This window comes from Anastrepha ludens, chromosome 4 (assembly GCF_028408465.1).
Source record: "Anastrepha ludens isolate Willacy chromosome 4, idAnaLude1.1, whole genome shotgun sequence".
NCBI lineage: Eukaryota > Metazoa > Arthropoda > Insecta > Diptera > Tephritidae > Anastrepha > Anastrepha ludens.
The window spans coordinates 108949792-108974583 of record NC_071500.1 but is presented as its reverse complement, the minus strand read 5'-3'; the positions used below and the strand labels follow the sequence as shown (position 1 = coordinate 108974583).

The 24792-nt window shown below is 35.8% G+C and overlaps 3 non-coding genes across 3 annotated transcripts; all 3 read right to left on the bottom strand.

Annotated features, from left to right (window-relative positions):
- Nucleotides 1–20549: 20549 nt before the first annotated feature.
- On the bottom strand, nt 20550–20621 carry Trnae-cuc (transfer RNA glutamic acid (anticodon CUC)). The gene has a single exon. It is a non-coding gene; the product is annotated as a tRNA-Glu (tRNA).
- Nucleotides 20622–20885: 264 nt separating this feature from the next.
- Trnae-cuc (transfer RNA glutamic acid (anticodon CUC)) lies at nt 20886–20957 on the bottom strand. The gene has a single exon. It is a non-coding gene; the product is annotated as a tRNA-Glu (tRNA).
- Nucleotides 20958–23910: 2953 nt separating this feature from the next.
- Nucleotides 23911–23982, bottom strand: Trnae-cuc (transfer RNA glutamic acid (anticodon CUC)). Its single transcript has one exon. It is a non-coding gene; the product is annotated as a tRNA-Glu (tRNA).
- Between the last annotated feature and the right edge of the window lie 810 nt (nt 23983–24792).

The window sequence follows — 24792 nt, the reverse complement described above, 5'->3', positions numbered from 1 at the left end:
ATTATTGCCATTATTATTGTTTGCCATTTGTTCTCGATGTTGAACAAACCGCGCGTGCACAACCACACATACTTGCATGGCCATACAGATGCACGACTCTCCTGCCATAGCCATCAATTTTTCCAATAATGAGTATTGCATACTAAATAACTACTCGCAGTCATAGTCGCTGTCCGGTTGATTCGATTGCAGACTGATAACCAACCGCCTGTGGCCTACGTAGCAGCAGTACAGTTTTCATTAAATGCGAAATGGAGGAGTTGATGTGCTTTGTAGCATAAAAAGTAACATGTCTCTAAAAAATTCATTATTTTATTAATTAAATGTGGCTAATGAAGCGGCAAAAATGCACACTTTTTCATTTTAATCTTTTTCTGCATATTTAAAAATTTTTTTGTTTGCTACTTTTGAACAAAGCGATTAAGCAAAAACGTTAATATTATTCAAATGAATTCAATTATTAGCATATTCAATATTTAAAAAAATCTTATCCGATACATAATAAATTCTGCATGTCTAATCCTATGGAAAAACTGCATATTAACGCTTCCATTACTTCTACAAATTTGGAATGAGGATTCGTTTTTTTTTTTTCATGATTTATAATCTACAAAACTCTTATAAGTCCCATCTGGAAATATGGCAACGAACTACGGAGAACAAATAATTCCGATAGCCCTAGCAGATACTAATATACATCATTAAAATAGATACCAGCTATAATTCTATGTGAACCTGGTCTAAGTTAAATGAGATAAATCCTTTTAAAGCGAGGCGGGTAACAATATAATCGTTTGTGGTTGGCGTGGATGGCTTCTGGAATGGGCAGCATTACCTCATTTCTTGAAATCAGTGATCACGATTACTCTACACTAGTAAATACACCTTTTTTAATTGGTATTCTCTTTTAACACAAAAGAAGTGTAGTTCTTAAGCCAATGATTTTTTTCTGAAAAGAAATATCTGCTTCCTTGGAACATACATCGAGTTAGTCTAATGAAACCGGCTAGTTATTTTGAAGTAACCTTATTATTGCATGAATTTATTCCCTATATTAGGACATAAGCCTAGAAATTCAACGACGGTTAACTCTTGCCAACAGCTATTACTTTGGGCTCAGCAGATAATTGAGAAGTAAAGCCCTCTCTCGAAAAAAACAACGCTGCACAAAAGCCTAATCATCCCGTCCTTGTATACGGCGCAGAAGCTTGGACGATGACGACAGAGCACAAGGAGCGTTCGAGAGAAGAATTCTCCAAAAAAAGTGTGTGTAGCGTACACATAACAAAAGTGAAACTTTCAAGGCAGACAAAGAAAGAGGAAGAGACCCGAGAGAGAATGAGAGAGAGCGAGAGAGAGAGAAAGAATATATATCTAAATAAGTTCACAATATTTTCGGAGAATACAAATAGACGAAATTTACAAAAAACGGAGAAGGATCGATTGCTGTAGGTAAACGCCGAACACAAACCGTAGCAACACCGCGCACTACTCCGAGCGTTTATCATCCGCACAAACGCAACGATTCCAGGACTGCAACAACGGCACAAATTACCGCAATGCAACACCAATAAATCCGTCGCCGGAATGGATAGCACTTTATAGTACGCACAAGCACTAGCCAGGAAACGGCAATAAGCGCCAAAAAGAAGGCACAAAACAAAAAACCCAAAAAAATTGGGACCAAAAAAACGCCCCAAACAGTAGGCAGCAAGGAAATATAACGCCAAAATGTAGGCACCAAAAATATATTTCCTACAAGTTTGCACCAACGAACAAGCGCCAAAAAGTAGGCAGTGTTATTTCTCACTAGAAATTAGCAACCACAAGGAAAAACTCAGGAAAAATAGCCTAAAGTGTATCTAAGATATATGTATATAAGGTATAGCTCTCTCACTCCTTTTGCTCTACGTCATATCTTTTTTCTCTCTCGCGGAACGAAAATGCCCAAAACGTTGCACGACCTTGAAATTTTACTCTCCTTGCACGCCCAAGAAGTTTCTTTGGTTCTCCTCGTTTGGTTCTCCTCCGAGATGTGGACATAGTGAAGCGTTTTAAAATACAGCGGCTACGCTGGCTTGGCCATGTCTCGAGGGGGAACGAGGGGGGAACGAAAGTGTTCCGGCATGGCAATCCTTCGAGAGGAAACACTCTGGTGAACGATGAGGAAGAGCTTCCTCTTCCTAGTCTATATTGCGTATACCAAGTGAGGCATAACCTAGTAGCACTTGGTGTCACCAACTGGCGGCGGTAAGCAGCGAACCGAGCTAGATAGCGCAATGTTTTAAATTCGGTCAAAGCCAGCATACGGTTGTGGGGCATATAAGTAAGTAAGATTAGGTTGTATGATTGACCACGTAAGGACCAACTTCGATGAAAAACACAACTTTCGTCCCTTGTGATGCCATTGAGATGGTAAAAGCAAATAAAAGAAAGAAATGATAGCTAAGAGAGATTGTGTTTGAGGATTGTGGAGAAGGTTCCTCTTACGTTCGAGTTAACCGCTTAATACTACTGATGAAGGTCAGCAGCTGAGGAGTAGGTACTGAGTTGATTCCACCTCATTCTTCCAACAGCTGATACAGAAACGACTCGAAACAATAACGAGTCTCACCTCATGAACGTCCAACGAGCAATTTCTGAAAAGGACACCCACAAAATTCGTGAACAGTGGCTTTGTTAGTCCTTGAAGTCACCACGAGCGCCTTCGATCAGAAGGATTTGGCGACTTTGCATGGTGAGTACTTATCCCCCTTCCGCTGAGTTAACGCCAAGCCCAGATTTCCGGGAGCAGAACAAAGGTTTTTAAAGGAACTCCAATCCTCTCAATCTGCGTCAAAATCACCTCAAGGGTTCCTTATCCAAAAGTTCCCTCATGCGCCTTTGATTCACCCACTGTCAAAAGGAGGTCGCGATTCTGCACGTTTGAGCACTTAACCGGTGCTCGCTGAGTTTACGCCAAGTTAACATTCCCAGGAGCAGAACACATATTTTTAAGGCTACTGCACTCCTTTTACCATATTTCACAGGGAAACCATCTCGGCGGTCCCCTGTCTAGCAAAGTCAACCCTCAGGCAATTTTTCGTAATTTTCCTGTGATCAGAAACCCGCCTTTGTGTGATTCCCCAGGGTCATGATTATCACTTGGTTGGCTGCGTAAATATTTACCTCCCTGACAGTAATCAATTAATTAATTCTTAGATGGCGACTACTTCCGCTTGGAAGATATTACAGCGGCCCTGTAGCGTAAATTTAAGCTAGAAGCCCCTCATTTAACAACCCATTTGTAAAATAATGGTTGCCTACGACTCTTTATTGTTCAGGCACTACCAAGACTCCAAATAATAAAATAAGGAAAAAATGATTAATAAGGGCATGGGAGGTGACCGCCCCCAGAAATCAATCGTGTCATATAACCCAGCCGCACCTAAATCTCGCGGATGTCCAAGACTAACATGATTTGAACACGTTCTAATAGACCTGATGGCACTGGGTGTTAGAAACTGCAGAACTGTTACCGAGGATCGAGTTGCGTGGACACGACCCGTGAATGAAGCTAAAGCTCACTGCGAGCTCTAAAGTTGCCCACTGATAATGATGATGAAGGGGTCTTACGCTCCAAATATACAACTAAACTGAACTTACTGTAACTTATGCCCTATATTACTGGTATTTAAATTAAATGATAAATCAATTTTACAGTCTCGAATCCAAAAACGCTTATCCGTAAGCCTCGCAGCTAATTAGAGTGGCTATTTTAGTTATTTAGTGAGATTTATTCATTTGAGAGCCCTTATGCAACCAGTATAACAGATCACGACACTCGGATCAGAGGCACAGACGACCTTACAAATGCGAGTGCATCAACTATCCATTACACTCAGTAGAAGGAGTGTGTAAGATGTATTACCGGTTCGTAGAATTCGATTTTATTTTGGTGGCTGTGCAGATGTCCTCCTCCGCCTATTGTATTGATGTTTCTGGGTTTCGTCCTACTGAAGTATTCATTTGGGGAATTTTGCGCTTGTTAAACGCACCTACCAGAACTGCAATCTTGTCCCTTGTCGGACACACTGAGGCTCATAGCCCATTGTGATGCCGCGTGGGGAACTTGTCCTTGTCTCTCCTAAAACCAGTGTGTAGTTTCAAAAATTTTAGAAGATCCCTGATTTTCAAAATACTGAGATCTTCCAAATCATTAAAAACTTACTGCCCAAAAATGGTAAATACACGTTTGGATAAAGCATGACAATGGCACAAGTGGTGCGAAATCGTCTGATCCTCTTACACATCTAAACAGCCTCTGCAGAAGTTATACCCGAAATGCATTACTTTTTCTTTAATTTTCGGATTATCCCTTCGTGCACTCACAAATTTCGCAAAAACCTAATCACTGATTAACTTCTGAGTTAACTGGGAATCAATATATTATACGATATGAGTCCTACAAGTGCAGACAGGAGCGTGTCGAAGTAGCTGAGTCTTTGGGAAACAAAAACTTAGATAGCTTGGCAGTAAGCCTTTAACTGGGACCAGTGTTTATCCCAGTCAATGCCACTTTTTCACGAAGAAAACAAAATTTGAGAGTTGTAATTTATGTATGGCGCAGAAGCTTGGGCGATGACAAGATCCGACGAGGCGTCCCTTGGAGTGTTTGAGAGAAAGATTCTGTGGAAGATTTTTGGGCCTCTAGAATTTGAGTCAGATAGTTGATTGTTCTGTGCAAAAGCAGAATTGGCTCGCTTCTATTATATTCTAAAACCTTTCGAGCAGTAGTATTTGCAGGCTGTTTTCGTGGACTAACTGGGTGGGCTTATAAGGATACGTAGAAGTTAAAAATTAAATTGATTGAATTTATAAATTAAAAATATAAATAAAATGGAGCCCAAAATATTTAAATTATTAATGTTATGCACTGTAAATCAGATTATAAGCAGATGAGTGTATTATATTTTATATGCAGAATGCTTTGAATTTTCATAGGTACAGTTTGCATGGAAACAAACCTTACATATTCACATAATTTAGTACTAAATGTTTGTTCTTTTGCATTAAAAATTTGATTTTTTTTAATTTCATTAACATGTGCTAAAGGTTGCCAAATGAAATTATTAACAACAAAGCGATTTTTAATTAGTACTCAAACCACAATCGCACCCAGTGAATCTGATTGGTGCCGCAGGCGGCTATTCAATTATGGCCTAAACACACACATATATGCATTTATATACTTATATATATATGTACATTATATACTTACACATATTTATATCGATACTGGGCTGGTACATAAAGTCCACTGAGAAGGCAACAAGCGGAGAGTGAGAGGAAACAAAATTATAATTATGAAAATTTGACTGAGAAAAAATGTGAATTCAGCGTAAAACAAAAAATAGGGAAAGCAACAATATGTGAAAAGTGCAATGAAATCAATAAAATGACATAATGATATTCCCAGATAGGAATATCTGTGTGGATGTATGAATACAAATATGTGCATGTTCGTAGGCGGAATACATTGCGGCTGGTTCGATGAAAATATATGCATATATTTGTACTATATTATATACTACGAAGGCATATAGGTACGCACTTATATTTCAATTATAAAAATTTGCTGCATTCCCGGGGTCTAAATAAAATATATATATTACTTAGTTGTATATAAAATAAATAAGTATGCGTTTTTTTATGCAGCTGGCTTTATGTGCTGCCTTTAAAACTAAATAGCCCCCTGCGCCCTTAATCAAGTGAATCAAAAATCATCATTTATCCAGGTAAAATAGGCTGTCATTTACAACTACCATCGAGAAAGCAGGATTTTTTAGCACTCACTTTTCTTAGAACTTCACGAAATTATAGGCGAAAAAAAGGAAAATATTTAGCTTTAATCAAGTGAGAGGGGGTGCATTTAAGAAATATGATGTCACAAGAGTGATTGAATTTGGCAGCACTTCTTCATATCTATAAAAAAATACAATTTGCTCAAAACAAACGACGAGGCGAAATCGAACTACAGTTTTTTTTTTTTTTTGTTTAAATTTTCAGCCGACTGAGTGTTCATATTTCGTCTATTGTGATTTGCTTAAAATTGTTTTCATTAAAAAAATGGTTTTGTTTTCGTTTTATTATAAATTTTTTAGAGTCCCTTCGGTTTGCGCACCTATTTTTATGTATAATTGACTATGTTGTCCAGAATCCTGGGCTCGTACCTACTAGAAGAGAAAGACCCACACTTGCTCCCTCCTAAGAAGGTGGTTCGATTCCTCGCTGTACTAAATAATTGTAAATAAGTAATTAGGGGGGCACAATAGATCATTCTGATCTCAGTGCATAAAGGCCTTAGCCTATCCCGTACAATCATTACCAAGGGGGATATGTTGACCAACTTTGACTAGTTTATTTATTTATTTTTTTTAACTTTCATAAATTTTTTATAAAAATATAGTTAATTTAACCACAAATATCATTTAATCAATCTCCCATCTTCGGGCTGCGCGCCTTTTTTATTATGGATATACCCGCCGTCAGCTTGTTAGAAACGCTATAATTGACCTATTTTAACCACTTCTCTTCTGTTTTTTTTTTTCGTTTTCACAATTTTCTTATAAAAATATACGCTGTTTTACCATAAATATCATATAAATCCAAGTTTCAAATATAATAAAAAAAAAAACATTATAAAAACTCTGCCAATTTAAAAAAAAAATTGTTACGCAGTTTTATAGCCTGTTAAATTCTAGTATAAAAAGAGCAACTCTGAAGCGGCTCAAGGTTTAGGTTGATTTTGGAATTTTCTTCATGTAGCCTATTCACGGGAGTCCTTTTTTTTAGATGGGCAATAAAACGGCGTACCCAAATTTTCTTTTCAGAATTCGCGAAGCTTTCATGAGTTTGATTGAAAGTTGACAAAGTTGAAAAAAAATTAGTTTTATGTAACAAAATTAACCTTTTTTTTGTTTTAAGTTGTACCGAAGTCGCCCCCTTAGGCATGGACATTAGGATGTCCCGAAATATTTTTTTTAATTAGTTTTTCTAAACGCAAGACCTCTTAAAATTTGTGTAATTAATTGTAGATTCCAAAAATAATTTTTAAATAAAAATGAAATTATATCTTCAGGTCTCTACCGATCTTCAAACTTTAGAATATTTTACCTTTTTTTGTAATTTTTCGCATTTTTTAATTTCGCTGAACTGAATTGAATATACAAAAATATTAACTTTTTTATTACATTCAAGTATAATGTAAACATAATATTTTAATTCGCATGCATTGACAAGTTCCCAATCACTAAATCTTTGCTAGGTTTCAACCTGCAAATACCCTCAATTTTCAACATAATTCGAAGTGTTTCTTACCTTAACTAGGGAGTGTTTTCTTCAAAGCCACTCAGTTTCTTGTGTCGTTAAAGTGCAGTTGCGATTGTTTTATTTTTAAAAGTGGATTAAATAATGAGTTTGAGGCGTAGTTAAACTACTTGTGCTATATTGGGACCTTACGAAGAACTTGGCGATCGACAGCTACCAACCATAAAGGACGTCATTAAATATATTTTATTCGTAAAACACGATCTAAAATTGAAGTACAATGGAAAAGATCCATCAAATTCAGATACATTTGCGATTGTTTCTGAAAAAATATGCGATATTTGGACCAAAGCTTCGATTCCAATCGTAACAAAAGAACGAATTATTCAATTACAAAAACAACATTTCGAAAAATATCTCCATTTAAAAAGATACCCCAAAAACAAAAGAAGTGATAGCTATGAAAATAAACTGAAATGTTTCTCAGTGTTATCAGAAAAACTCTTCGACGTTGCTGCTTGTAAATGCACTTCTTTCAAATTTTGTTCATGTTTAAAACCTAAAAAAGTTCCCATCAATGAAAGAAATTTTATGTTGGATCAGAGAAATGACAGGAAAATGGCTATTGGCGGAATTGATAAGAAGGAAACGACTAGATTAATGAAACTACAGCAGAGACAAATAGAAGAATCAACAAGGGCAACAAAAAAGTTCTGTTCTACTCAAGAAACCTATTCGGACTCAGCCTGTTATGAAGATGCGATGAGTGAATCTTGTCTGGAAATAAATCCGATATTAGAGGGATCATCGACCAGCATGCCCTCAGTAGAGGCGCCATCAACTTCAACGGCAAATCGAAACACACTGCCGTTGCCTACCGTGGCTAAGGTCTGTGACAGATACGGCTTATCGTTGCGATCTGCTGCGGCTGTAACTTCGGCGGTTTTGGCAGACGTTGGCTTGGGTTCTACCAAAGAGTTAACTCTGGTTATTGATAAAAACAAGATCCACAGAGCGGTATCTAAAGCCCGGACCGAAGCCTCAAAAGATATTGGAAGCACCGTTATAAAAAGCATTTACTTTGATGGACGTAAGGACAAGACTCTGATAAATGAGAAAATAGGGAATCGCTACCGTCGCAAAGAAGTTTTAGAAGAACACGTCTCAGTTTTGGCTGAACCTGGATCAATTTATTTAGGTCACACAACGCCGAATCGTGGGACTGGGAAGGAAATTCAGATTTCGATCACAACTTTATTAGAAGGACAACGTTGGAAGTTAGATGACCTGATTTGCGTGGGATGTGACGGAACTGCAACTAATACCGGTTGGAAGGGTGGCGTGATTCAAAATTTAGAGCAATATTTAAAACGGCCACTCCAATGGTGTGTTTGTTTACTTCATGCTAACGAATTACCGCTTCGTCATCTATTTTCTACTTTAGATGGTCCCACTTCTGGGCCTAAAGAATATTCTGGACCTATCGGAAAACAATTAGTTGGCTGTGAAACTAAAACCCCCGTGTCTTTCTGTGCGGTGGCTGGTAATTTGCCTGACTTGCCGAGAAATGTGATCGATGATCTTAGTACAGATCAAAAATACCTTTATCAGATGAGTAATGCTTTATCAACTGGTTTCTGTGCTCCTGAGCTGGCAAACCGTCAACCTGGAAAAATGGCGCACTCGAGATGGCTTACTAGTGCTAATCGTATACTCAGACTTTATATAAGTACTCTTCATCCAACAGAAAATTTGAAACTGCTTGTCAATTATGTTGTTAAAGCATACGCCCCGATGTGGTTCCTTATCAAGCAACAAAGTTCTTTTAAGGATGGCGCGAAGCATACTTACCAATTGACTCAGTACTCTCGATTTCTGCCAGAAAATTTGAAATCTGTTGTGGATCCTGTTATCGAAAGAAACGCCTTTTATGCGCACCCAGAAAACCTACTTGTCAGTATGTTATTTGATGAGAGGGATCACATTCGGGAGCTGGCATTACAGAAAATAATAACAGCTAGAGAAAATGAATCTTCAACAAAACTCAGAATATTCAGGCCACCAAAACTTAACTTCTCGGCCCGAGATTACACTGAAATGATTCTATGGGACGAATGCCTAACTACAACACCCCCTGTTCTTCGTCACATTTCAGACGAGGAGCTAAAAAACATGGCAAAAGATAAGATCTTGGAAATCGATGACTTTCCTTGTCATACACAATCAGTGGAAAGGTGTGTAAAACTGGTAACAGAGGCCTCACAACGTGTAACTGCCGCAAGCTCTAGAGATGGTTTCATTAGAACCAGGCTACAATCTCGAGCAGAAATGCCAAATTTTGGGCACAAAATCTTTTTAAATATTAAGATTCTTTTATTAATTGACCGCTTTACTTCGTTTATTTTATTTTATTGTTCTGTAGTTCACTAATTTGCATAATAAACCAGCTTATGAATTTAACTTTTGTTTTATTTTCGGCATATGGTTCATTCTTGTAAAAATGTAAGATTTAATAAACTTTAACGTTCTGTAGAGCCCTCAAGATAATATGTAATTCAAATTTTCTTATGATATTCGTAATCTGTGTAAAATTACGCAAATTTTGACAACTCTTGCGTTTGGATATCTTGAAAAATAAAAAATTTCATACATTGACGGGACACCCTAATGGACATAGATCGATTTGAGGTTTGCACATCGACCTCTTGCTCTGTTGTGTCCAGTTCCCTTATTAAACTTAAGATGGAGCTGGGTTGGATTGAGCGTATATGTCTTTCTTCTGGCTCAAATGGCCGATATGTCTCAACCTTCTACACGCTACAGCGCTGTATTCAAGAAGAAGGTGCATTGGAGTCACCGGGGATTGGTTACAGAAGCGACAAAGGAAAGGGGACCATATCCCAATCCTATGCAGATGGCTACGCATTCTGCAATGGCTTGTTTAGAGAGTTTATACCCCTAGATCCTGTAACCCAAATTAGCCTTCTTAATAAATTCAGACACACTCGATACACTCAAGGGCCAGTGAAGACTTAACCTCACAGGATGACAGTGGCTTTAGTGCCGCCTGACTGTCGCTCAGAGTTGCAATTCGCTCATTCCGGAGGCTGCTCTCTCGTCATACGTGGAACACACAGATTCTCCGCTCAGGAAGACTGATGATGGAATATACTTTTTTGATTTGATGAAATTCCAGAAGGCATCCAGATCAGATTTAATATTTAGTTCAAAATTAAGAATATAATTTGGGTAAAAAAATTTGTCCAGACAATTGAACTCTTACAGATATTGACTATATTTTTCCTAAAAGATGTGGTAAACTTTTTATAGTATTTTTTCTTTAGATTCTTAACTTTTTTCAGCCTCCTAGCGTACCACGGAAGTTGGGGATTTCATGCTAAATTTGGTAATTATGATTCAGCAGATATCATTAACTACTGTTCTGAAAGACTCAGAGCATTCTGCGAGATCATTGTTTGCAAGTTTTTAATCCGCAGCGTGCGGTTTTCGATCACTGCCTCGTCAGAAGCAAGGCTTTCGAAAAATCTGAAAAACCTTTGGCTCTTTCTAAAACAAATCAAGAAGAGATCGAGCTCAGGTGCCTTAGGGTCAACCGTTCTTATAGACGCCTTATTGAACATTTCTTTAAAGTTGAGCGACGAAGTGTTTAGTAACCATTCACAGCACACTTTTCGGTCCGACAGTCTAAAAGATGTAGAAAGCGTAAAGAAGAATATGTCACTGCGGCAGACTCAGAGCAAAGAGATTCCACAACTCAAAACCAACTTTTTTGTAGTATGACCTGACATTTCAAGATTGCAGGTAAGAGAAGAAAGGCCCCCAACGGCAACTTCTTCGCCCTAATAAAGACACATTCAACTCTTCACATTAGTTCGACTGCCAACAAACTAACTGTCACACATATACCATTCACTGCAACGAAAGGTATACAGTTTTTTTGCCTACAAGTAAATGTCGAAGTTGATGCGAGCAGTGCAGCAACGGCATAAATGAACCTGTGTCCAGGACATCTATACGCGCACATGCGACGAAATTATTTATTTCAAGTATTATATATAGCCGGCTATATATTATTTTTACATACGACTATGTACCTACATAGATTGGTAGGCTTATTTATGCCTCTCCTGCCTTCTCCGCCATGCATTCCATTTGGACGCATTTTTGAATGACCGCCGCGTTTATGTGTACATGCATCCATGTATATCTCCCCATTTACCGCCCCCATGCCCACAAAAACCCTCACCGGCTTACCTTTCAGTTTTAAGTGGACGCATCCACGCATTGTTATTGACTTTTAATCTTATTTGGCAACTGCTTTTTTCCAATTATATGAGTACGGATTTTAAAAACAGAAAAACTGAAGCCAAATAAAAATATTGTCTGCAAAAAAATCACTTTTGTTATAATTTTTATTCTGCTATTTTTTCTGCAGCGCTTTCATCCCTGTTTGAAATTTTGTAAAACATTAAAAAAACAAATTGTTAAATTTCACCAGCTATTCACTCACATAAGTGTGAAAAGTACATGCGTGTGTATGAGCGAGAGAGCATTACGCATGTAATAGCTGAAAAAATCTTTTTACATAAGCACCTCATACGCATTAATATGCACATATGCACATATGTACGTATGTATGTTTGCATAAAATAGATAAAAAAAAACTGCTTAAAACTGCATTCGAACGCATTTGTCCGGCGACTGCAGGCAGGACGTCAATAAAAATCCCAAAATGTTTAAAATGAATTTGAGGGAGAAGAGAGTGTGGGAAGAGGAGGATGTTAATACATTTATATAAAATGCGTATTTGTATGCATACAAAGGCCAACAGACGCACATGTGAGTGCATTTTTAAATAAGGATGTATAGGATAATAGGGTGTCTCGTAAATATATTTGAAATAAAAAAGGCCTCAATAGTTGTTTGAAAAATTCGGATGTTTTTATTGTGTCTATAGCTGGAGAATTTATATGGAATTCAATATTAGACCGTTAACCGGTTCTCAGCGAGTTTGACAGAATCAGCTGATATGCTAACGAAACAGGGGTTGTGTTTCCAAAAAACTGAGAAATACAACACAGTCTTCACTCAAGTTGATTTATTGCCATCTGAGCAACGACTGATTGAACGCATGGTGAAAAGATTTTAGAGGGGTACTACCTAGCAGACCGTTATTCGGCTCTGAGCGAATTTGTCAGATATGCCGACGTCATTCGTTTTGTGTTTCACTAAGTTAAAGCTAAATTTTGTGAAGCACAAACAAATTTTTTTTCACCATACCTAACGAGCAAACCTGGTATCTATCATCCTTGGATTGAACGAGTGTATGAACATGTTTGTAAAGAAATCTGTAACGTGGGGGCCGAAGTTGCTCGCATAGTTACTTGTTTTTCAGAATTGCTAATGGCCAAACCTGGTAAATCAAAGCATCGAATCCGGTCTTTCAACGCCTTAATTCAACTTCAATTAGAGGCCATTATTTTTGCTTTTAAACCTCAAAAAAAAATACAACGCAGTTAAGTTCTTATGGTTATCGGCAACAGTTAAATATTATTTTTTTTTGTAAATAGAAAAAAAATTGTATATCCTTTCTTCGCTAGATTGCAAGAAAAGCCTTCAGGGGAAGTTCTGTCCAAGGAGAGACTGCAGAAGCAACAGCGTAAATGAAAGGGATTTCATTTCATATTTAGCGAAATTCCGAAAATGAACTGTGAAGTAGGGAAAAACAATTTTTCTGTAATAATAGATGACACCCTCTCGCTCCCACTGCCTTACTCAGCTAGAAAAGTACTAATTCTTAAGTAGTAGTGTGAATGAAGACTCGTAAAATATTGGGAAGTAGCTGCAAAAGAGTATAAAGTACTGTTTACCTTCCTGTTTAGTAAGAGATTCCAAGTCTATATTGGGAGCTCAAAAGCCCAATCAAAAGCATCTCACTCCTCTAGGCTAGCAACCATAGTAATGAGACCGCTAACGAATAAATCGGAACTGAAGCCTCTTTGAATGAATTTGAAATGGAATAAGTACGCTATGCAGCCGTAGTGATTAGGCCAGCTAAATTAGTATAAAGCAAGAAAAACGTCAAAAGTAGGCTTTAGGCTCATTTACTACTCATGAAAGTCAGGAAGTTTCAACAAAAGGTCAAAAGGAGATATTTTCAACTGGCTATGAGACTTTCGAATGATTCTATGAGGTTAATTCTATCAAAAAATAGCAAAATTATTAATAACAATTTTAAATTATTTATTAAAACATAAGATTTTGAAGGGGTGTTTTACAAAAATTACAAAAGCAAGTTTTTGCCCCAAAAATGTTTAATAAAGCTTTTTAAAGTATATTTTATCCTAAAAAAGATATAAAATAAAAAACTATAAAAATGTTAAAAAAAAATCGACGATACTTCACTTTAAAGAATTCTACCAAACTTAATGCTAACAACTAAATTAACAAAACAAAAAAATTTAAAACTTTTAAAATTGTTTTCAAATTCAAAATTAAAAAAAAAATTTGTTTAAATGTTTTCAGTTTACTTTTTACATATAAGAATTGACGAAAACGTCCAAACTGCATTCAAAGCCGCAGTTCCATACCTGAGGCCAGTAAGGTAATGGTTATTCACTTATGTTATTAAACAAAAAAAAACTAAAAATGACAAAAAACAAATTTTTTGGCCAAACATTTTTAACAAAAAACGCTTTTTAAAGTATATTTTATCCTGGAAAAGTAAAATCGAAGATATTTTACAATACTTCAGAGAACTCTATACCAAAATTTTTAGTATTAAATAAATTTCAAAGAAAAAATAAATATTTTTTTATTTTGTTCAGCTTACTTCTTACCAATATTCGGAAAAATTGACGAAAATGTCCAAAATACTTGCGAAGTCGCAGTTTGTACTCGAGGGCAATCAGGAAATGGTTATTCACTTAGTACTGTGAGCGTTAAGTTTTAGCGCCCAATAGGCAATAGGCAGCTTCTCAAAGCAAAATCCAACGGATATTTCAAAGTTCCTAAAATATGTAGCATGTGAGTATATAAGTATATAAGGAGCAGATAACAATATAAACCCAAGATAACAAAGATTCCAGCAAACACACAACACAATGGCGTTTCATGCGCTAATTAATTTCTGGGTTAATTACTTAGGCCCCCCTAAATTCGTAACAAGCGCTCTGAATAGAGCACCCTTAACACCTACGAGTTGTATGTGAGTGTGTGCATATGTGGGCTGCTTATTTTTGCTGTACTATACATACGACACACATACATATGTACGTATGAGCAGAGTACAGCACAAGGAGTCGACGGCTAATGGAGGATAGTGTTTTTAAATAAGTCCTTTTGTATGTATGTGTAAGTAGACTGTATATGCATTTAAGCCGCGCAACAACATAATTTCGCTACGCGCCCAACGCATACGCAGATTTTACCCACCTACCACTATTTGTCTCATGTGGCCCCCGTTGTTTGTGCGTTGTCAAGTTAAATTTTATTTTTAATTTTATACAAAATTCTTTTTTCCATATATACATTTTAAATTTCTGCATTTCTTTTTTGTGCTACTGAACCACAGCGCCATTCACAGCATAAAATAAAATATATAAAAAAAAAAGAAATAAAAATTTGTATTGCAATTGCCCGAGCAACGCAGGCTGGTTTGGGCCATTTTTGCGGTCGGCAACGGTCATGCGCGCTTTAACCGCAACGCTCGCTGCAGAGGCTGGCTGCTGGCTGTTGGCCACCTTGCACGCGCACACAACTACACCAGAGGTACCACGGACTTTCACCCTTCAGCCCATATAAATTTCACTGCCTTCCGGCCTTTTTGGCATGCTTCAATTGTGTCCAGGGCCGCTTTATATTGCTGCAAATCGTTGTCTTTCTGCTTATTTCGTGTTTTCATTGCATTAAGTTGTTTTTGCTTGTTTGTTTATTTTTTGTTTTTTGGTTTGCTGTCGTATAGCTTTTTTAAATTCCTTTCAACTTCTTTTGTTATAATTTAATAAAATATTCAATTAAAATGTATTGTTACTGTGCTGCATGTTTGTGCTGGCAGAACATCCTTTATTGGCTTGCATTGATTGCACTTATGGGGCTGAAAGAATCATTTAGTCGACATATGGTTAGTCTCACAATGACTTCATTAGAGCTGTGCGAGTGCGTTTTTTAACTATGGCCACTCCACTTCTTCTTGAATGCTTTTTAATCCCATATGAGACGTGGAACATAAAAAAAAACGACTGCACGCCATTAAGTAAATTTAAAATCCATACTTTCTCATGACAATTATAAATTATTATTTTAAAATTTCATTTCATTGGTTGTCTTTCACGGAGGTCAAAAGCCCACATACCAACGCTGTTCGCATCATATTTCTTCCAAGCATCAGTATCCAGAACGCAATTGAGCGAAACTTACACGGGTCTGGTGGACCAGCTGAAGCTCTTCATCTGCTAGAAGTGATGGTTGGACTCTGATAACGGCATTCAGAGGTCTAGAGTTTAGAAAGGTTGTAAGTGTCTCCCGATGAATGTCGTTTAGTGTTTGTCTGTATACTGTCCGGTCCAGTAGATGTAAGTGGTACTGTACTACTATGGTAATACATAAGTAGCATAGTGGCAAGCCCTTGAGTAGGGTGTGGACATTAGAAGAGTTGGCAAGGTTCAAAAATATTCTCATAACAGGTGCAATGACAACCACACCTTCAAAAGTTGTACATGCGACATTAAACCTCCTTCCAATAATGATATTAAACCTTCCTCAAATGCTCACACTTTGGCAGGCAAGATGGAACGGTACGGCAGATGGGCAGCGAGACTAATACCCGATCTAAAAAAGTGGGTAGAAAGAATGTACGGTGAAATTAAATCAAAATTCACAAATTTTTTTGTCCGGACACGGGTCCTTTCGCAAGTATTTGTTGCGAATGGGAAGATAAACCTACCAAATTGTATTTATGTAGATACTGAATACGATGACGCGGAGCACAACTTCTTCAAACTCGGAGCTGTAACATCTGAAGAAATAATAGGGGGAATGATGACGAATGAAGAAAAATCTAGAGCCGTCGGAAAGTTCGTTGAGGACATTATCCGAAAAAAGAGGCGTGAAATGGACTCTTACGCTGAAGAATATTAAGTATGTATATGTTTTTTTTTTTCATTTGTGGAACAACATCAAGACGCACACCACAAATAGGAGGAGGAGCTCGGCCAGTGCAGCAGGGTGAGTAAGTGAATGAGTCTCTCTTAGGTTGTCGTCTTTACCTCGAAGCAATGCGGAAACTGTACCGGGGTTGAGGAAAATATACAGGAGAAGAGGATTGACATTTGTATTGAAATCGCCACAAACGTAGTAACGACGGTTACTATATGGTGCGAAGACATTGTTAACCCAAACTCAACGAAAAAAAACTAAAAGCCAAAAAAAACATCATCTCGTTCCAGTGGATCCGCAGGCAAAATACATCCTCACTGTGCTGCAATGAGGGTAAATTACCATAAGAAAATAGTCAAACACGGGCTACGGCCCACTGCGGAATCGTCAGATAATTGTGGCCGACTCAAATGCTAAACGCACAGAATCTCTGCTAAGCCAAAATAAGAATAGACTGATTTCCGTCATAACGGGGCACTGGACTCTGGATGAATCACCACTTTAACCGACAAACCAACGGCCCATCCTAATTAAGTTCTTTGTACTTCTCTTAAGGAAGTGTTTTCGAAATTTTCGTATCCTTGCAGGGCAATTAACTTTTTCAATGCTTTCGTATTAGCATTTTATTAGAAAAATAATGTGTCAGATCGACTTTTTACTTTAATAAATTCGGCGTTACGAATTTCTCTGAATAATTTAAGCAAATCTTATTAACAAAGCGATTATAGGCACGCTGTCTCACGATTGCCCTCAAAAATTACATGTAAAGAACTGAGTTTTTGCACTGGTTTTTTACATTTTGAAGCTGATAAGTCATGGAAAGTTTTTCTTTCACATAAATTCCATAAGGTCATTTCCATTGTGACGGGTGGGACCGTGTTACTGATATTTCTCGTTATAATTTTAGAATTTAAAACTGTTACTTAAATTAAAGGACACTAATCCCTGCCATGTCAATATTAAAGTTGTTTGATACCAAGTACATACTGAAAATGCATCATTTCCGACCATAGCTGCCATTTGAAGACTGTGACGGGTGTGACCTTACATATTTAAGCTTTCAACAAAACTTTACTTTCATTGAAGTTTTTGTAAAATTTCCCAAAGAATGCGTATAGAAATATTGGAGGAGCACATTGTTTGAAGTCTTTCTGGTTGTATGTCATACTTACTTTTCTAAAAAAATCATATTTTTCTTAAAAAAAAAAGCTTAGGGACGGGTGTGACCTAGTATGAAAATTAAAAAATTTTGCTGAACTAAAACTTTTTATTGAATCCAATTATGAATAGAAACACATAAAATAACATTTCATTTTTTTATTCGCTATCATTGACATCACAATACTCTAGACCTGTATTTTTCAAGGAAATTTGTTTAAATTCAGGTAAATATGAATAGGAAGCATATACAGAGACCGCATCTGCTCTTTTAAAGGCATGCATTTTTTGAAGGTTCTTTACCATTTTAACGCTTTCCCATCTTTCGTTTAAGAAAGAACTATTCTGATCGATGTCGTCTTTTGATGCGTAAAAAACATTGATCTTATTCAATTTGTGTTTTGCAACAAGATATTTGAAACAGTCCAGCGGTGTTTTCATAATACATTCTCTAGCTTTAATGGCTGTCCATAATGCTCTTTTTACTGTTGCCCCTATACCATCTACTGCGCCTTTACCATGGCCTGTAGCGAAAAAATTCCATGTCACTTCTAACCCAAAATCCTTAGGAGCATGACATATGTTGAAAATGTTGTACCTATTTTTGAATTGAGATGCACAACCATCTGAAAAAATGTGTACAACTTTCAAATCAACCTTTTCCTTAAGGTCACTTGTAATCATTTTTAAGAATGCCCAAACACTGTGTTTGTTATGAGTTAAATCATCACTGATAATAGCGTAGGATCGTGGGGAAATACTGTATTGATATCTAACCCAGGCGCATGCTGTAAAAATAGTCAATTGTGGATGCTTCCAATGTGCACTTTGTATTTCGTCTTGGAAAAATATTGAAAAGTTTTCAGCGAAATCTACTTGCAGAACCACTTCGTTTTGGTTGGGTATCGCTTTCCTGTCTTGGAAACATTGCGCTTGCATATTGTTGACATACCAATGTGTTTTAAATTGGTCTAGATTTAATTGAAAAAGCTTCAAGAACTCTCCTACAGCTACTTCCTTAGCAATTATATGGAAACGCCCTTCCTGACTTGTCCAATACTTCCACGACACTATCATATTTTCATTGTAGTTTAATGGTACCAGATCATATATATTAACACAATAGAGGCATTCATTTCTCATACATTTGTCACTATGAATATTGCAGCATGTTTACGAAGGACTCTCCGGTATAGTGAAAAAAGTTTTATGAGCAACATCTGTCTTAAACTTAATGTTTTCATGGTAGATGCAAAGGCACATATTGAGGGGAGTTTCCGCCACTAGGCACACATTTAACGGCCGATAATTATAAAATTGAGATTTACCAATTTTAATTGTTGGATTTTCTTCCTTAAATAAAGTATAGCACTCGCCCACAGTCATGTTGAGGTATCGTTTTTGAACTTTTTGCTTAGCGCCCGTTGATGGATTTTTCACGATTTTTACGTCCCTTATTCCAGGTGTATGTCGACTGATATCATCCCGTACAAAAAAGCTTTTGATTTTGTCAATATCGTCAATCGGAGTTTTCACTCTTGTACTTACTGAGGGCATTATAGATTTTAAGGAAACGTCTTTAGCGAGTTGCTTAATAACAGCAATTCTTTTCGATGGACTACGAGGCAGGATTTTCTCAATTTTGGTGACTGTTTTTTTCAATGAACGACGTGATTTGAAGCTACCAATTTCAAATGTATTCAAAACAGTTGATACATTCTGCTCATCCTTTTTGCGTTGTCTACTCTTTCGCTTTCTTTCTTTATCTTTTCTCCTTTTTTCTTCCAACGTCGCTTCATCCATTGTAATTTTTTTGGCATCTCTTCTTTTTTTATCTCTTGTTCTCTCTAAAGCCAAATGCAGTTCATATTTTTCTTTATTGTTTTTAAGTTTTTTCTCGCTTTCTGGTTTTCGAATCCATTAAAAAAAACAAGCACTTCGCGTTTATGTGACGGGTGTGACCAAGTATTTTATATTACTGAATTGCCAAAACGCGAATAAAAAATTATTAAAATGTCACCAAACTATTTACTACGCATACTTTGTTATCATTGCAAAGTATCAAGTGATTATAATGTACAGTACCAATTTAATTGAACTTTTTCAACTTTTAGTGGAACGGGTGTGACCGAAAATTTTAAAGTTTTAAAAAATCGATAAACACTTTATTTTACAATGTACCATGTCGAAACTTTGAAAGAATGGAAGCAATAGCATATTATATTCAAATATAACGGGGTTTTGTCAATAGTTATAAAGGAAGAACAAGAAAATGTAAAATAAAGACACATCGTAAAAAGAATGTAAACTCACTTTTCAGTATAGGCGAAGTTCACAGTGTTGCCAAACTTATTAAACTTAAGGCAGAAATATAGTTTTTGATTTTCCCATATATATTATTCTCTGGCAGACATTATTTGACTGAATTTAACTAAAAACAACTAAATTAATTTTTTTCTGCATAGGGCCGTTTTAGGTGGAATTTACCATAAACTTACAAAAGGAGTGGGAATATACTTTACAATTTGTTAAAAAATTATAAAATTTATTTTCGAACTGCAACAAATCAAAAATAACTCGACAAATTGAAGTACTACTTTTTTATATAAATCTGAAAACTAATACTATAATTTCGCATTAACCAAGTTCATTGATTATTCACTATTATTATGCAAATTTTGAAAACAAAAAAACATGTTTTCCTAAAATTGCTGCTTGACTATTTTTTTGCTGGTTGCTAAACTTCACTAAGGGGAATAAACTTATGCTCTCAGCTGATTTGTTATTGTGTTGCTCTCTACTCTCTATTCTGTTGTTTTTGCTCATATATACTTTTCCCCAGTTTTTTTACAAAGCGATGTTATTCTAGACTTAGCTTTCTGCATCTTGCGATAAAAAAGTTATCCTTCCCATACCGGGAATCGAACCCGGGCCTTCCGGGTGAGAGCCGGATATCCTAACCACTAGACAATATGGGACTTTTAAATATAAAAATGCGAATGGCAAATATTTAAATTTATTAGATATGATTTTAAGCAAAAACAAATGACAAAAGATGTGAACAGAGCGCGGAAATGATATTGGGATATGTCATTATTTTCCTTCCAAACTCTTGGTATGCAAGTATAGACGCTACAGAGATATAATATTTCTCTATTTAAATCTCGATTGTTAGTTACTTAAATTTTATGAAATTAATCTTTTTTTATTATTTTCCCAGCATTCGCTTTAAAAAGTAGTCCTTCCCATACCGGGAATCGAACCCGGGCCTTCCGGGTGAGAGCCGGATATCCTAACCACTAGACAATATGGGACTTGTGGTGGATAATAGGCGAAGGAAGAGTAATTTTAAAAATGTGCACACTCTTACATGGAGTAACACTCTCATCCCAGCAGCGATTCAGCACAATTACAGAATTAATCGTTGGTTCCACTTTCTTAACCCTTTCGAAAATGGCATCACTGGTATCGGACAACTGAGAATTTGTACTCGAAATTCGTTAAGCGAGATCATTGAACCCATTCGTAGTGTCAAATAGTATAATTTTGTACGGATTTTCGGCATTTATTTACCTTCGCAGAAACACAAAAAATGGCAAACCCCAAATGAACTTCGAAAGAAAAGCAGTTAAGAATTTTATGGCAAGAAATGTTGATATAAAACGAAGAATACTAGAATTGGAGGGGAAACCTTTAAAAAATAATGGAAATAGTGAGTTTTTAAAACATCAAAAAAGTGATAAAATAAAGAAATGGAGGGAAAAAGTCGTAATTAACGAATTAAATTTAAAAAGAGATTATAAAAGAGATAATTAACGAATACAATTTTTTCTATTTTTTATAATAAGTGATAAAATTAAGAATTCGAGGCAAAAAGGTTATAATTTGCGAATTTAATTTTTTTTTATTTTACTATAAAAAATGAAAGGAAAAAGAATTGCAGAGGAAAACCGCAAAAATATGAACAATAGTGGCATTTTAAAACATAAAAAAGTTATACTTAAAAAAATTATTGAATTATCCTAAATTACAGGCGTGGAGGTTTGCCCTGTTTACTAACATCTGATTATTTACTGTATATTAGCTGAAACCGATTCATTAAAATGTGGCACTTGAATCTAGTTATGGATTCAATTATATCAATTTCTTGGTATTCACAATTAGCTTTCGGATTCATTCATAGATTTTCTACGGATTCAATGAAACTTTTATTGAGTACCTAATGTCGCCCCTCAGCAGGCAATGGCATCATCATAAAAAATATCTGCCGTTCAGAGTCGGCCTGAAACTGTAGGTCTCTCGATTTGTGGAACAACATCAAACGCACGCAAATAGGAGGAGGAGCTCCACCAAACACGCAAAAGGGGTGTACGCGCCACGGACGGATTTGTATTCGCCAACATGGGAGAGAGACAAAGCACTCTCTCAGTACCCCTCAAAATTTCCCTGAGTATCGACAAAATACGTATTTCTCGGGCTGGTTTAGCTTATTAAGGGGATATTGCCACTGGCTGTGCTCAGATAACGGTATAGTTGTTCTCTACACTACGGTAATTTATCACATTTAATTGATGAAATCATAAAAAATCATTTACTAAAAATTAGAAAATTCAAATCAGCAAAGAAATCTGGGGCTATATTATTATCCACATACTGCCCTGAATTTTACCTAATAGAAGATGTTTGAGCTACAGAACAAGTAAATAAAAGATAAATATAAGTTGATAAAAGGGTGCGGTAGTAAAGATGTATAAAAAGAAACAATAATAATTATATTTATTTATAATTATAAATTAAAAAATGAATACGAAATAATAATAATTAAAATTTATGAACTTTATTTCTTTGCAATTCCTTTTACAAATTTTTCAGTTTTTATAAAGGTATAAACATCCATTTTTTCTGTAAAAATGTACTTTTTATTTTTGATTTGAAATTCTGCATAAATATAAATAATTTCAACTAACATTAATTCTCTTTAATGTGAACCTGTTTACCTTTTAAATATTTATGTACCTTTTGAGTGCAAATTTTCATTACGAAAACGGCCGGATATTGCATTTCAAATTAAAAATAATCGAAATTCAAAAACCGCAAATGCGCGACAGCCTGCATTTACCAAACTCATACATTTACTACGTGTGCAATAAAACATACCTTACGTATTCACACATATGTATATACATACATATATGAGAACGTACAAACTGGTATACATTAAAATAGATATGTATATAGATCCACTATTATGCCTGTTACAACGCACTTTTGTAAGCGCACAAAAATTCATTAAATTTTTAACGGTGAAAATAAAACAAAAGCATAAAAAGCCAGTCATTGTAGTTTAAGTGCGAGTGCATGCATTCCCGCCATAGCAGCCACAGCACTTGTAAGTATGAGTACAAGGCACGATTGTTCTTGTACATTCGGTTGCAATTGAATTTCGCTGGGCTTTCAATACAAAAGCAACACTACACCAGCCAATGCCAAGTCCATTACCGAGCCACCCAAACCAACCACCTACATTTGAACATTGAAATAGCTCATGTACGTACTTGTTTATAAAATGCAATCGAGCAACAAAAACTCCCTACGACAAATAGGGTTCTAGGTAAGGAGAATGGCATTAAAAACTGTAATCTGAAGGGGAAAAGTTATATGGATATGTAAGTATGCGTTTTTATATTCATGCAATTTTGGGCTTCGACAGTTTCAGCTGAGGTGGAGGGAAGAAACATATGCTGAGTTTTTATATTAAAAGTAAAAAAAAAATTAAAAAAAAAATGAAATAATACATTAATAAAATAATTAAAATCAAATCAAATAATATAAAATAAATTATAATAACAAAAAAATTATACAATAATTTAGTAATATTACGTAGAGAAAAATAAATAGAGTTGTTTATTATTATATTAACACGTTCGCGGACACTAAAAATTTCAGGCAGCTACAAAAATAGACAGGCAATTATTTTTTAAACTAGTTGTAATATCCAAAATCTGATTATACATATATAATATTACAAGAGTAGTCAGAACATCGTATTTTAACTGTTTTGTGAAAGTACTTAATGAATCAAGGGGTCATTACTTTGAAATGTATATTAATTACAAAAACTTAAAGTTACATGAAATTAAATGAACAAAACTTGGCTTTAAAATTTGAATGTTGTAACATCCACGTCCGCGAACGTATTAACAATATTGACACAAATTAAAAAAATAAAAAAAAATGTAAAAATTTAATTTAAATAAAAAATTATTTTTCCCATACCGGGAATCGAACCCGGGCCTTCCGGGTGAGAGCCGGATATCCTAACCACTAGACAATATGGGACTTTTCCACAACTTTAGCCAACACAAATCACAATTCATACTCGCCACTACCAAATACCATAGTTGGCGTCTCACCAAATTACTTCTCACACATGTACATGAATCATACTCCGCACACTCATCGTTCTGGCCGTCAGTGCCTCTGCACATGACAGCAATAGAGATGTATGTATAGTATGTGTGTAACTGAAAATTCAACAGCATTTAGGTGTGCGAACAAATGGTGGATTACAATAACAAACATCAACAAGCACATGTATACAACAAAAACAAGAAACATTTCACACATTTCTCTTCGACAATTGTTAAAAATAAATGAATGCAACAACAACAATCACTGGAAACGGATGCTGCTTTTGCTTATTTATACTCACTCGTGTTTGTGCGCAGTTTGAACAACAAAACTGATGACATTAACACTAACAACGCTAAATAATATTGAATAAATCATATGCCTGCAAGTAATGTGGTTTTTTTATAAAAACAAAATTATATAATAAAAGTAGATATTTCATAAATCTTTCAAATGTATAATTTTTCTATAATAAATATCATATTTAAATAATTTTGGCTGGCATCCAGTTTTCGTGCTGCCATTTTACCTACATACTTGACAGGTCGAGATCGCTTTTTTGGAGATGCTCGCGTGATCAAATTTTGTGCAAAACGCTTGCACAGCAAATTTTGTTTTTGTTTGTTAAAAGAGCGCGTTTATATTATATTATCACGGCGCAGATAAAAATCTGCATGCCAAAGGACCACAATGGGTATGCCCTTGATGCCAAAGAAACAAAGAAATATCTGCTGAAGC